Consider the following 14,482-nt stretch of genomic DNA (forward strand, 5'->3'; position numbering starts at 1 on the left):
CCAGAGAGGAAGAACAGCAGAGAGAACTGCTCAGGCAACAGAGGCTGTTAAGCTCATTGTGACCAAAGATCCAAGATTCATATTGTGGTTTATTTAAGCAGCTGACTCATAAAGCTTAGAATTCCATGTGCAGGAGGACTTTGCACAGATGTTAAATGTTTTAGCTTTCTTTCCACTTTATGAGCTAGATCACAACATATGTCTTCATTCCTGTTTCATTTCTTAGTCTCCTAAACTCTAGTTATGGTCCTGAGTTCTGGTGATTCCTTGTCCCCAAACAAAATGGAGGGCACCCCTGGAAAAGCTACAAGGCCTAGGATGACAAAGAGAGAGGAGGATAATCAGGGACCACGGCTATACCAAAATATTATTGAGCTTGTGATGTAATGAGGTGATCTCTCTCACCAGGATCATTTCCCAGATGGAGCACTCCTTGCCTTTGGGAGCACAGCTTTGCGACACAGGAGTTGGCCTCAGAGTTAGAGGAGAACTCCAAAATGCAGGTTTGAGTAATAACAGATGATCCATGTCTAAGCCACCATTGAGAGAAGCTGTGTCTAGGTAAGTGCACCCTGTCAGATGACTGTTTTAAATATTTTTAATCATCTCACATGTAATAACAATTTTGTGTTTACACAGGAGAATTTCCTTATTCTATGAAGATGATGTTGAAATACTGAGGACAGCAGTGGCCTCCTGTCTGTGATTTACTTCAAAGTACATCAGCAAAATAAAATAGATTATGCAGATATGGCAACCTGCTCACAATTGTTAAATGTAAATAATGGATATCTGGCCATTTCAATCACCTCACTTTTCTATAATAAAAAGCAAAGGTTGCTTAATAAGATCCAAAAATTGAAGGGCAGTTGAGTAGGTCAGGGAAGCAGAAGAAAAGATAAGCTCCTTTCTCTGTCCTTCCCTATGGCACTATTCAGCCTGATGTCTAAATAAATATTGGACAAATATTCAGGGAAATATTTTAGAGATATTGAATGATGTACTTACCTGGGAGTTGGGGCTGTGCAGGAATTCTTCACATATTGCTACATCAACCACTGGCAGAGGTAAGAAGTACAGAAGACCTATGAAGTAAAAAAGATGAGAGGACATCTACCATTTGGTGAAAGAGAACTTCCCCTATAGTGAGTGTAGACAGAAGAGAGTATCTCTCTATATCCCAGGCATGAGAACATCAAAATACAGTATTCTGCTCCAACAGTTTCAGAAAGTGTATTGCCTCATCGCATGCCACGTTCACAGTGACCATTTGATGTTTCCAAAGAAAAGTCATTATTCACTGAATAATTTGTTTTAAGGATAGGAAACTGAGTACAGTTTTCTAAGGATTCCATGCCAAGTGACTGACTTTTCTTAAAGTGTGGTAATCAAGGAGTATTCATCAGTTATCTGAAAGATGTCTATTACCCTATTTCATCACAGTGCAAAGTCAATTATATAAAGTGATGCCATAAACCAAGAGAACCCTATTTTCAGGGCATTGTGGAGGAATTGGCCAGCTGTTTTAAACTTCTATATTCTCTTGCAGTGATGTGGAGTGTGGGCCTATCCTCAAGGGATTCTCCTCTTCCTCCCAACCCTCCATCTTCTTTCTTTTTTGCTGTGGTCACTGTCTTTTCACTAGTAGGTTATTTAACATGCACATTCCAAAGACAGGTTAATTGTGGACACATACAGTGTTTCTGTGAAGATTACTCTCTATGTGCTAGGGAAAGTAACAAAACTGAAAATACTTTTTCTTTTACCTTTCTCTTTGCACAGTTTGCAAGAGAGCCACTGGTCGGCAACAAGGATGGTAGTGGAAAATGAGCTCATTGACTATCCAAGGGAGAGTCAGGAAGAGAAGTTGGGACCACTCCACCAGCTGGGTAATTTGATATTGTCATTAGTGACCACAAATGCTTGCAATTTATCAAAATAGGCTTAAATGGGATGAAAGAGGAAGTTCATGATCTTGACTATATTAATTATATCAATAACCCAAAGATGCTTATTTTTCTTCTATTCTTTTGCAGGCACATGCATAAATATCGTTTATCTGTTCTTTAAAATAATATTGGTTCAGGCTAGTATTTCCTGGAGTAGCTTCAAAGTTGATGGAATTTAAAAAATTAAAAATTGAAACTAGGTGTAGTCTTTTAATTATAGATTATTTAAAACAGAGTATTGAACTTGAGTCTTGGTAAGAAAAGCTTAGTATTTTTCCTTTATTAATTATAATTTTGAATCTCTTTCCCTAGTCTTTCTTTGCATTTTCAAATGGAATTTTATTTGCAAATATTTGATTCTATAAAAAAATAAAACAAATGTATGTCCTCTCATATCATATATGTGTGTGTATAGTACATATATGTATTCTATATATCATATATATATATATATATATATATATGATATATATAGTGTTGGGAAGGAATCACACAAAAATACCAAAAGATATAGCTACCACACTTATCTGATTCAATATAAATTTTAGCATGAATCCAATAGCAATTTTGTCCTGAATTAATTTTATAACATCTAGTTGAAAGATAATTTCCTTAAACTATTGTAGAATTGGCTCAACACTTGCTACTATTTTTTGGTTAAAATATTTCTGGGTAAAAACATCCTTAGATTTCAGTTCTCACAAGATTAGAAGAAGAAATAATGAAAACAACATTCTTGAGCTATTATTCTGACCTTAGGGTGTTGTATTGGAGTATCATTAGTGAAATTAAGTTAAAATTTGTTTTTTATCAAATATAAAAAGCAAAGGAAATAAATAAGAAAGCCAGTGGTGTTATTGATCTACCTATCTCTGTATATCTGTCTTCAGATATACAGATAAACACAGTTTTTTCCCCCCCTAGGAGTGAGATGAAATTAGAAAGATGTGGGAAACTATAAGAAATAATTCACCATATGGCAGGAGCTAAAGAGGAGACAAGTTCTCTCACCTTCAATGGTGAGATTGTATGTGTCAACAAACCCCCAACACATATGTTTTTTAAAAATGTAACACCAGATATATACTTTTGAATATAGGAAATAACATTTCACTATAATTAAAATGGGAAATAGTCATTACCCATTTGGATTCATTCCTGTTTTCACAAGGACAAATTCCTAAACTGTCATTTTCTTTTCCCATTATAGATTCTGGCACTAGGGCAGGATATTAGGATTTTAATGCCTTAATATATTCTATGAAATATACTAGTGTACTTTACTATTTTGACCTTTTGGCACATCATATTTTGATTTGGATGGCCATTTCACTCTCTGCTCTCAAGCTCAGGGAGGCCATAAAAGAATGAAATGAATGGATTGACTATAGCTAGTCACAATACAGAATACTGAAAAGGTCATTGTATCTCATTGACTATGCTATTATTCATGGAATATACGGGACCTTAAATATTTGATACCATAGTCTCATGACACAGAAATCAAGAAAAAGGAACCAAGAATCACTTCTCATGGCAAAATTGTACCATAATTCAAGAAGAAAAATAGCAGAAGTCTAGTACAAGGGGGAAAAAATCATTTGCACTTCTGCTCATCTCTCCCTTTTTGGTAAAACATATCTGTGAGCACATATTCTCAAAACGAAAAGAAGTCATAGAGGCAATCTCAAAATGTTAAGGAAACAGCTTGAAAATAACAGAACTCAGAAACAGATTTCTGGTAGTATTTTCCAAAAGTTTCTAGGTTAGGTTTGCTTGTTTCCTGGAGAAGAGATTAGAGGACTACAGTCCTGTAGAAACATAAGGAAATTTACTCAATTAAGGTATTAGAATTAAAAGCTCTATAGAATATTTTTCTGTAGTAGAAATTTCAAAACATGTTCCTTTTCACCCTTATATGAGTGTCAGTAACCAGAGGACCCCCAAGTCCCTCCTTCACAGGTAGGAAGTAAGTTCCCAGGTGGCCCATTAACCAGCATGGCTTACAGAGCCATATTTATTGCTACCAATATTTTGTTAGTTTACTTAAATAAAATCAACCCTAAAAAAGATAAAACGAATGTGAATCAAGCTGAAGAGACACAAAGAGGCAATTCATCAAAGAAGAAACACAAATCAACAATGAAAATTTTTGACAAAAAGCTCAATCTCACTAGGAATTTTTTAAATGGAACTTAAATGACAGTTGTATCCATTTTCAACTATCAGTTATTCAGGAGTAAAGGAAGATAATACCCGGTGTTTGTGGGAATGAGAAAAATGATGTTCAGATTTTTCTTAGGAATATGTGTTGATAGATATTACTTGAAATGCATTTTTGTTTAGATACATTTAAAATGTGTATAGCTTTTATGCACCAGCAATGCAATTTCTGGTTTTCATCCTAAGGAATAAATTGGATGTGTGCAATGACTTATCTTTAAGAATGTTAATCATTATCATATTACTAATAATGAAAAATCTGAGGACAACAGGAGATTAAATAAATTACATTCTATTTACATCATTTAACTCAAGGACACTAGTAAGGGTTTTGGAAGATGTTCACGATATAGCATAAGTGGAAAAAAGTAAGTAGCAACTGAGTATCTTGAGTATGTTCCCAATTTTCTAAAGTGGATGTGTATGCATGTACATGTAAGTTGTATTAAAAATCTATTTATAATTTCCACAATGGTCGAATCTAAGTGATTACATGATGACATAATGGGTGATTTTGTGTGCATGTGTGCATATGCAGGGAAAGAGTCCAGTACATTCAGCACTAAAATGTTAGCAGTGGTTAATTATAATTAATTAATTAATTAATTTTAATTCTGAGAGATAAAACTATAATTATGGATAAATTTTTAATTTATGTGTGCCTGTGCCTGCTTTTCTGAATTTCCTCAATATTTGATAATCTCTACATATTGATTCTTTGAAAACTGAGGAAAAAGCCATTTTTAAAAAATATTTTATTTATTCATTTGAGAGAGAGAGAGAGAACCCAAGCAGGGGGAGAGGTAGAGGGAGACAGAGAAACAGACTCCCCACTGAGTTGGAAGCCCAACAAGGGGCTCTGTTCCAGGACCTGGAAATCATGACTTGAGCCAAAGGTGGACGCTTAACCATCTGAGCCACCCAGGCACCCACCAACTTTTTTTCCCCGCTAAAGAGAAGAGCCAGGAGAAATTTATTCAAATTGTGATAAGAAATCACAAAGGAAGGAGGAGGGGCAAGATGGTGGAGAAGTAGGAGACCCTGTTTCAACCGGTCTTCTAAAGTGAGCTAATTATCTACCAGAACACTCTGAACACCCATGAAATCAGCCTGAGATGTAGGATTATACATTTCTGGATCTCTGTGGGGCAGAAGACACCAGAGGAGAGGTAAAGTGGAGTGGCAACCCTCGGACTGATATCGGAGGATAAAGAGAAGGGGGAGGAAGCCACCAGAAGTGACCCATGGAAAGTAATACCCCAATATGAAAGTGCCCTGTGTTTAGGGACCATAAATGGCTTAGAGTCTGGTTAAAAACACTCAAAAATTCTCCTGGGAATCCATCAGGTCCTGGGCTCTTGTTTTCTGGGAGGTTTTTGATCACTGCTTCAATCTTGTTACTAGATATTAGTCTATTCAGGTTGTCGATTTCTTACTGATTCAATTTTGGAAGTTTATAGGTTTCTAGGAATGAATCCATTTCATCTAGGTTGTTTAACTTATTGGCATATAACTGTTGATAATAATTTCTGATGAGTTCTACCAAACATTCCAAGAAGAAATAATACCTATTCTCCTGAAGCTGTTTCAAAAAATAGAAACAGAAGGAAAACTTCCAGACTCTTTTTATGAAGTCAGCATTATCCTGATCCCCAAACCAGGCAAAGACCCCACTAAAAAGGAGAATTTCAAACCAATATCCCTGATGAATATGGATGCCAAGATTCTCAACAAGATCTTAGCTAATAGGATCCAATAGTACATTAAAAAGATTATCCGCCATGACCAGGTGGGATTTATCCATGGGATGCAAGAGTGGTTCAATATCCGCAAATCAATAAATGCGATAGAACAAATCAATAAGAGAAGAGAGAACCACATGGTCCTCTCAGTTGAGCAGAAAAAAAACATTTGACAAGATACAGCATCTGTTCCTGATTGGAATGATTCAAAGTATAGGGATAGAGGGAACATTGCTCAACTTCATAAAATCTATCTATGAAAAACCCACAAGGAATATCATCCTCAATGGGGAAAAGCTGACAACTTTCCCTTTGAGATCAGGAACACAACAAGGATGTCCACTCTTGCCACTGTTGTTCAACATAGTACTAGAAGTCTTAGCAACAGCAATCAGACAACAAAAAGAAACAAAAGATATTCAAACTGGCAAAAAGGAAGTAAAACTCTCTCTCTTCACAGATGACATGATACTTTACATGGAAAACGCGAAAGACTCCATCCCAAACTACTAGAACTCATGCAGCAGTTCAGTAATGTGGCACAATACAAAATCAATGTACAGAAATCAGTTGCTTTCTATTACACTAACAATGAAAAAATAGGGAAATTAGAGAATTGATTCCATTTACTATAGTACCAAGAACCATAAGATACCTGGGAATAAACCTCACCAAAGAGGTAAAGGATCTGTACTTGAGAAGCTACAGAACACTCATAAAAAGAATTGAAAAAAACACAAGAAGATGGAAGAGCATTCCGTGCTCATGGATCAGAAGAATAAACTTCGATAAAATGTCTATACCTCCTTGAATGATCTATACTTTCAATGCCATCCCCATCAAAATTCCACCAGCATTTTTCAAAGAGCTGGGACAAACAATCCTAAAATTTGTATGGAATCAGAAGGGATCCCGAATTGCTAAGGAACTGTTGAAAAAGAAAAACAAAACTGGGGGCATCATGTTGCCTGATTTCAAGCTTTCCTATAAAAGCTGTGATCACCTTTATATCAGACAGCATGGTACTGGCACAAAAACAGACACATAGATCAGTGGAACAGAGTAGAGAGCCCAGATAGGGATTCTATGGCCAAATAATCTTTGACAAAGCAGGAAAAAATATACGGTGGAAAAAAGACAGTCTCTTCAAAATGGTGCTGGGAAAATTGGACAGCTATGTGAAGAAGAATGAAACTTGACCATTATCTTACACCATACACAAAGATAAACACAAAATGGATAAAAGATGTCAACGTGAGGCAGGAATCCATCAGAATCCTAGAGGAGGACATAGGCAGTAACCTCTTCAATATCAGCCACAGCAACTTCTTTCAAGATATGTCTCCAAAGGCAAAGGAAACAAAAGCAAAAATGAACTTTAGGGACTTCATAAGATCAAAAGCTTCTGCACAGCAAAGGCAACAGTCAACAAAACAATGAGGCACTCCATGGAATGGGAGAAAATATTCGCAAATGACACTACAGACAAAGGGTTGATATCCAAGATCTATAAAGAACTCCTCAAACTCAACACACACAAAACAGATAATCACTTCAAAAAATGGGCAGAAGACATGAACAGACCCTTCTTTAAAGCAGACATACAGATGGCTAACAGACACATGAAAAAATGTTCATCATCATAGCCATCAGGGAGATTCAAATCAAAACCACATTGAGATAACACCTTACACCAGTTAGAATGGCCAAAATTAACAAGACAGTAAACAGGTGTTGGAGAGCATGTGGAGAAAGGGGAACCCTCTTACACTATTGGTGGGAATGCAAGTTGGTGCAGCCACTTTGGAAAACAGTGTGGAGATTCCTTAAGAAATGAAAAATAGAGCTTCCCTATGACCCTGCAATTGCACCACTGGGTATTTACCCCAAAGATACAGAGTAGTGAAAAGAAGGGCCATCTCCACCCAGTGTTCATAGCAGCAATGGCCACAGTCGCCAAACTGGAAAGAACCAAGATGCCCTTCAACGGACGAATGGATAAAGGAGATATGGTCCATATATACAATGGAGTATTATGCCTCCATCAGAAAGGATGCATACCCAACTTTTGTATCAACATGGACGGGACTGGAAGAGATTATGCTGAGTGAAATAAGTCAGGCAGAGAGAGTCAATTATCATGTGGCTTTGCTTATTTGTGGAGCATAAGGAATAACACAGAGGACATTGGGAGATGGAGAATAGAGGTGAATTGGGGGAAATCAGAGGGAAAGACGAACCATGAGAGACTGTGGACTCTGAGAAAAAAAACTGAGGGTTTTGGAGGGCACAGGGGTGGAGGGTTGGGTGAGCCTGGTGGTGGGTATTATGGAGGGCACATATTGCATGGAGCACTGGGTGTGTTGCATAAACAATGAATCTGGGAACACTGAAAATAAAATGTTTTCAAAAAGAAAAGAAATCACAAAGGATGATCAGAATTACACTGATTCTTCAGAGAAGCTTCCAAATATTTCCTAAAAGAATGTCCTTGCTCTTCTCCTGAATGTCATGTCTCCATCCCAGACTACTTCCCTGGGGTGTATGGGAACAGGATGGAGAGAAACAGATGAAAACCTTTTTTTTTAAAGGTGAGAGGAGGATGAACCATGAAAGACTCTGGACTCCGGAAAACAGAGAGTTTTAGAAGGGAGGGTGGTGGGGGGTGGGTTAGCCTGGGGGTGGGTATTAAGGAGAGCATGGACTGCACGAAGCACTGGGTGTTATATGCAAACAATGAATTATGGAACAATACGACACAAACTAATGATGTACTGTACAGTGACTAACATAACACAATAAAAAATAAAAGTAAAGGTAAGAGGGAAAATTTGCTGGTTGTCGTAAACTAAGATTGTTAAAAATAGTTATTCCTTTAAATTTTTCTGAAGAGGGAGGGCTAGGAACCAGGATGTGGCTTGAATGTGAGGGTTTAGTGTTTAGTAAATCAAGTGATTTATGTCTAGTGGCATGAGTCTCTCTTCACACAACTGCATAAACATCACACTGAGCAGACCTTTCTTCTAAAAATAATCCTGTACCTTGCCAAGACTTTCTTGAAACTATCAGAAAATAAGCCTGCAACCCAGAAGTACGATTTATGTTCTATCACTGTCAGGAGAAAGTTAGCTACACATTCCTTGGGTTTCTTTAGTTTGCAGTGCCTTAAAGGACATTGGCGTTTGGTTAGATAAAAATCAGTTGTGGGGCTCTTATCAGTACATTTTCATCTACTTCAAAGCCATGAAGTGGTAGGGAAAACATTCTAGTTCATAGATTCCTCTTCAAATTATAAAAACAACAGTCCTTTGGAATATGTAACCCTATCTTGGTTTTATTTTGTATAATACCATTACATAATCCAAACACTGAAAAGAACTCGGTCCGACTCATTTTGTTTTAAAAAAAATAACTGTATCAACTTATATTTTCTGTCTGTATTTTTTCCTTCTGTCATTTTTCCACAACGAGCCTTCACAGAAGTTGTTCACAGTTAACCTCTGATCTGTATTTGAAATTGAATAGGGTGCTCCAGGAAGGGGTGAGTATCTTAAAAGGTAGCAAGAAAGAGGAGAGATTTCTTTAGATTTTCATGTGGTAGAGGATTACATATCCCTAGATCAGAAGAAATATACAACCTACTTTCTGACAATTCCCTCACATATTAGGCACTGGGGTCCCAGACCTGGCAAAGATTTTTTTTTTCTGCTCTAGGAGGCACAGAAACCACAGAATCCTCAAACTTGTGAGATGTAATATGGACTTAAAGCTTTTTAGAATACTTGCCCATCTTTGGGGCCGAGGGGGATAGGTATGCATAGAAGTGAGATTACTGAATCTTTTATCAGCCTCACAGAATGGAAACTTAGAGTCAAATAGGACTTGCTTTATAGGAAAAACAATGTGGTAGTTCTCATATATCTGAATTGTAATGGCAAATATATACTGGCTACAGAAGTCTGGGTGACATACATAATCCTCCTTAATCAAATTTTGAGTGGAAATTATTATTTTGTTTTGTTTTTCTTTTTGCCTTACTACCTACCTTTTTCCAAACAAAATGCTTTTCCGTATCTTTGTATTTGCTGTATTTTTTTTGGCTTTTTCCCACTCTCTGATGAACTCACTCTTAAATGCCATGTGAAACATACATTTCCTTTGGGGCAATTTCTTGGCCCTTTTGGGTATAAACAAATGGTCACAGGGCTGAAGTATTTCCCTATGAAGCTGTATATGTTCATATCAGGACAGAGATAATCTTATAACTATTTCGTTTTGTGAGCACCTACTATGTGCCAGGTACCTACTACTATGTATTAGGCACTAGGGTGTTGCCTAGGGGCACAGACCAATGAAGATACTTGATCTGGATTAAAATGTTACAAAACAGTTATGTATTAGAATAAGATACATCTGAAATGTTATCTAGATAAATACCCTCATTTTATAGATAAGAAAACTGAGTCACAGAAAACTTTATTACTCAAAGCAGTGAATGATTTCTTACATAGAGCACAGATTGTTTGAATACAAATTGTTAGATCCTTGGGGCACCTGGGTGGCTCCGTGGGTTAAGCCTCTGCCTTGGTTCAGGTCATGATCTCAGGGTTCTGGGATCGAGCCCTGCATGGGGCTCTCTGCTCAGCAGGCAGCCTGCATCCCCCTCTCTCTCTGTCTCCCTCTCTGCCTACTTGTGATGTCTCTCTGTCAAATAAATAAAATCTTTTAAAAAAAATTATTAGATCCCACCCCTGGAGTTTCTGCTATAATGCATCTAGGGCCAGAGAATTTGCATTTGTAACATATTTCCAATGGAGCTGCTGCTGCTGACTAAGGACCACATGAAGGTAAACACCAGGCTCATGTCACAGTGGTTTTCACTCAATGGCACAGCTAGACGAGGATTCTGGTCTCCTGATGGTGCCACACCGAGGTGGTTTTCCTCCGTTATCCGTGCCAGCATAAGTGATCACAACAATGACCTGAACATTAACAAATATTAAAAAGATCATGAAAATCAATAGCTGGTTTTTAGAATTGCATTCAAGAAATGAAAAAAAATCTAAGGCAAAAATGAAGGTAGAAAAGTTTCCCTCCCTTCTTTTAAGGATATCCTTTGGATCGGGAAGGCTGACCAGTTTGCTTGTAAGGGGATTATAGGCAGACTTCATCCACTTCTCTCCCGCCATGTCCCTGCTGATATAAATTCAGCATCTTTTCCCTCAGATTTTCCCAAAGCTTTTCAAAGCCCCCAACTTTCTCTCTCCTGACCTGCTGAAGAGTGAAGCTTAGGTTTCTGAGAGCGTTTTGTCCATTTCCCTCCCATGCACAGGATTTAGGAAAGCTATCTGTTTACTTCCTCCTAGCTGGTGTTTCTGGGAAGAAACAGCCATCAGAAGGGAACATGTTTCTAACATTTAAAGACAACCAACACTGGTTTCATTTTCCGGGTACACCAGGACTGAATGTTAACATATGATTATTCCCTGTCAGGCCATACAGCTCAAGCTGGTATTTGATGGATTGAGGGAGTCAGAAAGCAATAATGTTTTAACACTTACATAAAACTACCTTTTGTTTAATAGGAATAAATAATGTTCCAATCATAATAATGCCAACTCTCTGCACACAGAGCTGTAGCATCTAATGAGATGGGACCTCTGGATGGGAGGCGGATACAGTGGTATGAAGAATGCAACAGAGCAGCAGGAAAAAATAGTTCTAATCCCATGTACTGAGAAAGGAAATTGCTGAAGAAAACACCATATAATTAAACTAATTTTTGTGTGAGTGTGATTCTTAAACTGATTGATTGCGCTCTGAAATTAAGGACAGGTGATAGGAATTTTCAAAATAGAACTTCAGTAGAGTCAGTCAGAGTGCCTGAAACTAAAGTAAAATAAAACACAACAATGCCCAAAAACTTAGAGAAAAAAAAAAGGAAAGAAATATATTAACTCCTGTCTCCATGTTTCTACATTTTCTCTGGACTCTCGACATGTCCTTCCATCTCTCAGATTATGCACAGGTGATTACAATTGCTTCCCTAGCACTGAGCACTTCGGCAAATGGTATATTCCCAATAAATATCTAGAAATTATATACTAAACATTGGTTATTTAGCTGAAATGATTTTCCTAGGCTACGTAGCTCACCCCTTTCTGCAGGCTTCCTTCCCGTCCAGGCTGGATAGGTCACCACGTGAGCTGGGTGAGCCATTTACCTCCATCCATAAGTAAGAAAACCTAATGTCAGGCCAGTTAAAACACTCTCTGTATTCCTTATAGATTTGGAATAAGAAAAACTGAGATAATAAAATAAGCACTTTAAGATGTTCAAGCGGTGTGTGTGATTGATCACTGACTCAAGTATATGATTTCCTCTTTCTCAATCAAAGGTGGAGAAAGGATTCAGCATTGCTTTCTAAATCATTGATCCGTTCTTTTATTTGGCACAGGATATAATCACAGCAAGTTGGCCAGAGTTCACGAGTTGCTTGATCTGTGTAGATTTAAAAAAATGCTTGAACATCAGCTGTTCCCCAGATTACTTCAGTCCAGCTAGTAACTGCAGGAATATCCCACTTTTACCAATATGGATGGAAACAGTGATGACTGTAAAAGCCATTTTTCCTCAGGTGACAAATGGCTATCAGGGGTCTGGAACTTCATTAAAAGAGCTGGTTGTCTGTTCCAGAGAGGGTTTTCTTTACCTTGCTTGAGTTGGCCCAACTGGTGTTCACGCTTCTTGAGGGGATCCTGCTTGAATCTGAGGATTGTGCAAAGCAAATCAGGACGTTCACCAAAGACCATCTGACTTAGGTAGCTTAGCTACCTGAGGAAACATTCCAAGGGCTCTTCTCTGAGAGCATTCTACTTGCCATTTCTCATATACTTAACAAATCCCACAGTAATTTTTCTCCTCTCAAATTCACAGCCTGTTATTGTCTCATTGTCTTAAACCGAAAATAAACACAGCCGCTTTGGAGGCTGTCTATACAATATGGTCTCTCCCTGCAAGCCTCCCACAGAGCAGATGAGTGTTTATATGTGAGAGTTCACTTTTCCCCTGGGTGGTATGAATAACATTATCACTACTCTTGGATCTCTTCAATTTGATCACTAATTCTTTTTTTTTTCCTTCCCGTTTCTTTATTCTTATGTACTGAAGTATAATTTTCATACAATAAAATACGGAGATAGTAAATATTCAGTTTGATGATTTTGACAGTTGTGTGTACCGTAAAGCACACACCCATAAAATGACTATACCAACCAAAATAGAATACTTCTATCAGAATACTGATACTGCTTTGGTACTTTGGTTGGAATTATTAATTAATATTATTGGACCTGATCTATCTGAACTTTCTATTGTCTTCAATTCTATCATCTTTCTGTTGTCTCTTGGTTAGTCTAATTTATGCTCATTATAGCACTGATTTGATTACTATAGCTCTATTGTAAGTCATGAAATTGGGTATTGAATATCCTCCAAATCTGTTCTTTTACAATATTGTGTTGGCTAATGAAGAATTTTATTTAGAATTGCATTGAGTCTAAAGATGATTTTGAGGAGAATGAACATTCTGATGATACTGAGTCTTCTAAAGATATGAAGTGATAGATCTATGTAAGACTTTATTTTCTTGTAGCAACATTTTACAGTTTTCAGTGTGGAGGTCATAAACATTTTTATTGTATTTATTCCAGGATGTTTCATGTTTGATTATATTACAAACTCTTACTTCCAGTTGTATATAGCCAATATATAGAAATATAATTTTATTAAATATTACCTTTATGTCCAGTTTATTGGCTAAATTTCTGTATTAATGTCAGGAGATGTTTTTGTAATTAATTGTCCTAATGTTTTGCATGTATGCAACAATTTAATTGAACCATAAAGACAACTTAATTTTTTCTAGATCTTTATGAAATGTATTTCTTATTGCACTGACTAAGACCTGCAGTGCAAAGTTAAATAGAAGTACAGTCTCCTTGTCTTGTTCTCAGTTGTAAAAGAAAAGCTGTTGGTTGTTTCACCGTTAACTATGGCATTACTTGTCTCTTTTTAAGTACACCTTATGAGGTTAAAGAAATTCTTTAGATGGCTGAAAGTATTTATCATGAATAGCAGTTGAATTAGGCCAAATGTCTCTTTTCTCCATCACTTCTGAAAAGCATATTCTCTTTTATCCTTTTTGTGTGGTGTTTTTACAGTGATTAATTTTTTTTAAAATATTTTATTTTTTTTAAGATTTGTTTGAGAGTTGGGGGGAGAGGGAGAGAAGGAATCTCAAGTAGACTCCCCACTGAGCATGGAACCTGCCGCTCGATCCCATGATCTTGAGATCATGACCTGAGCAGAAATCAAGTCAGATGCTTAACTCAGCCACCCAGGCACCCCAAGATTTTATTTTCAAGTATTCTCCACACCTAACATGGGGCAGAAACCTGGTACCCGAAGATCAAGAGTTGGTGTTCTACTGACTAAACCAGCCAGATGCCCCTACATTGATTAATTTTCAAATGTTAATCCAAATAAGCATTCTTGTGCTCTTACTGA

This window comes from Enhydra lutris, unplaced genomic scaffold, assembly GCF_002288905.1.
Source record: "Enhydra lutris kenyoni isolate GAN:26980312 unplaced genomic scaffold, ASM228890v2 scaffoldscaffold11, whole genome shotgun sequence".
NCBI lineage: Eukaryota > Metazoa > Chordata > Mammalia > Carnivora > Mustelidae > Enhydra > Enhydra lutris.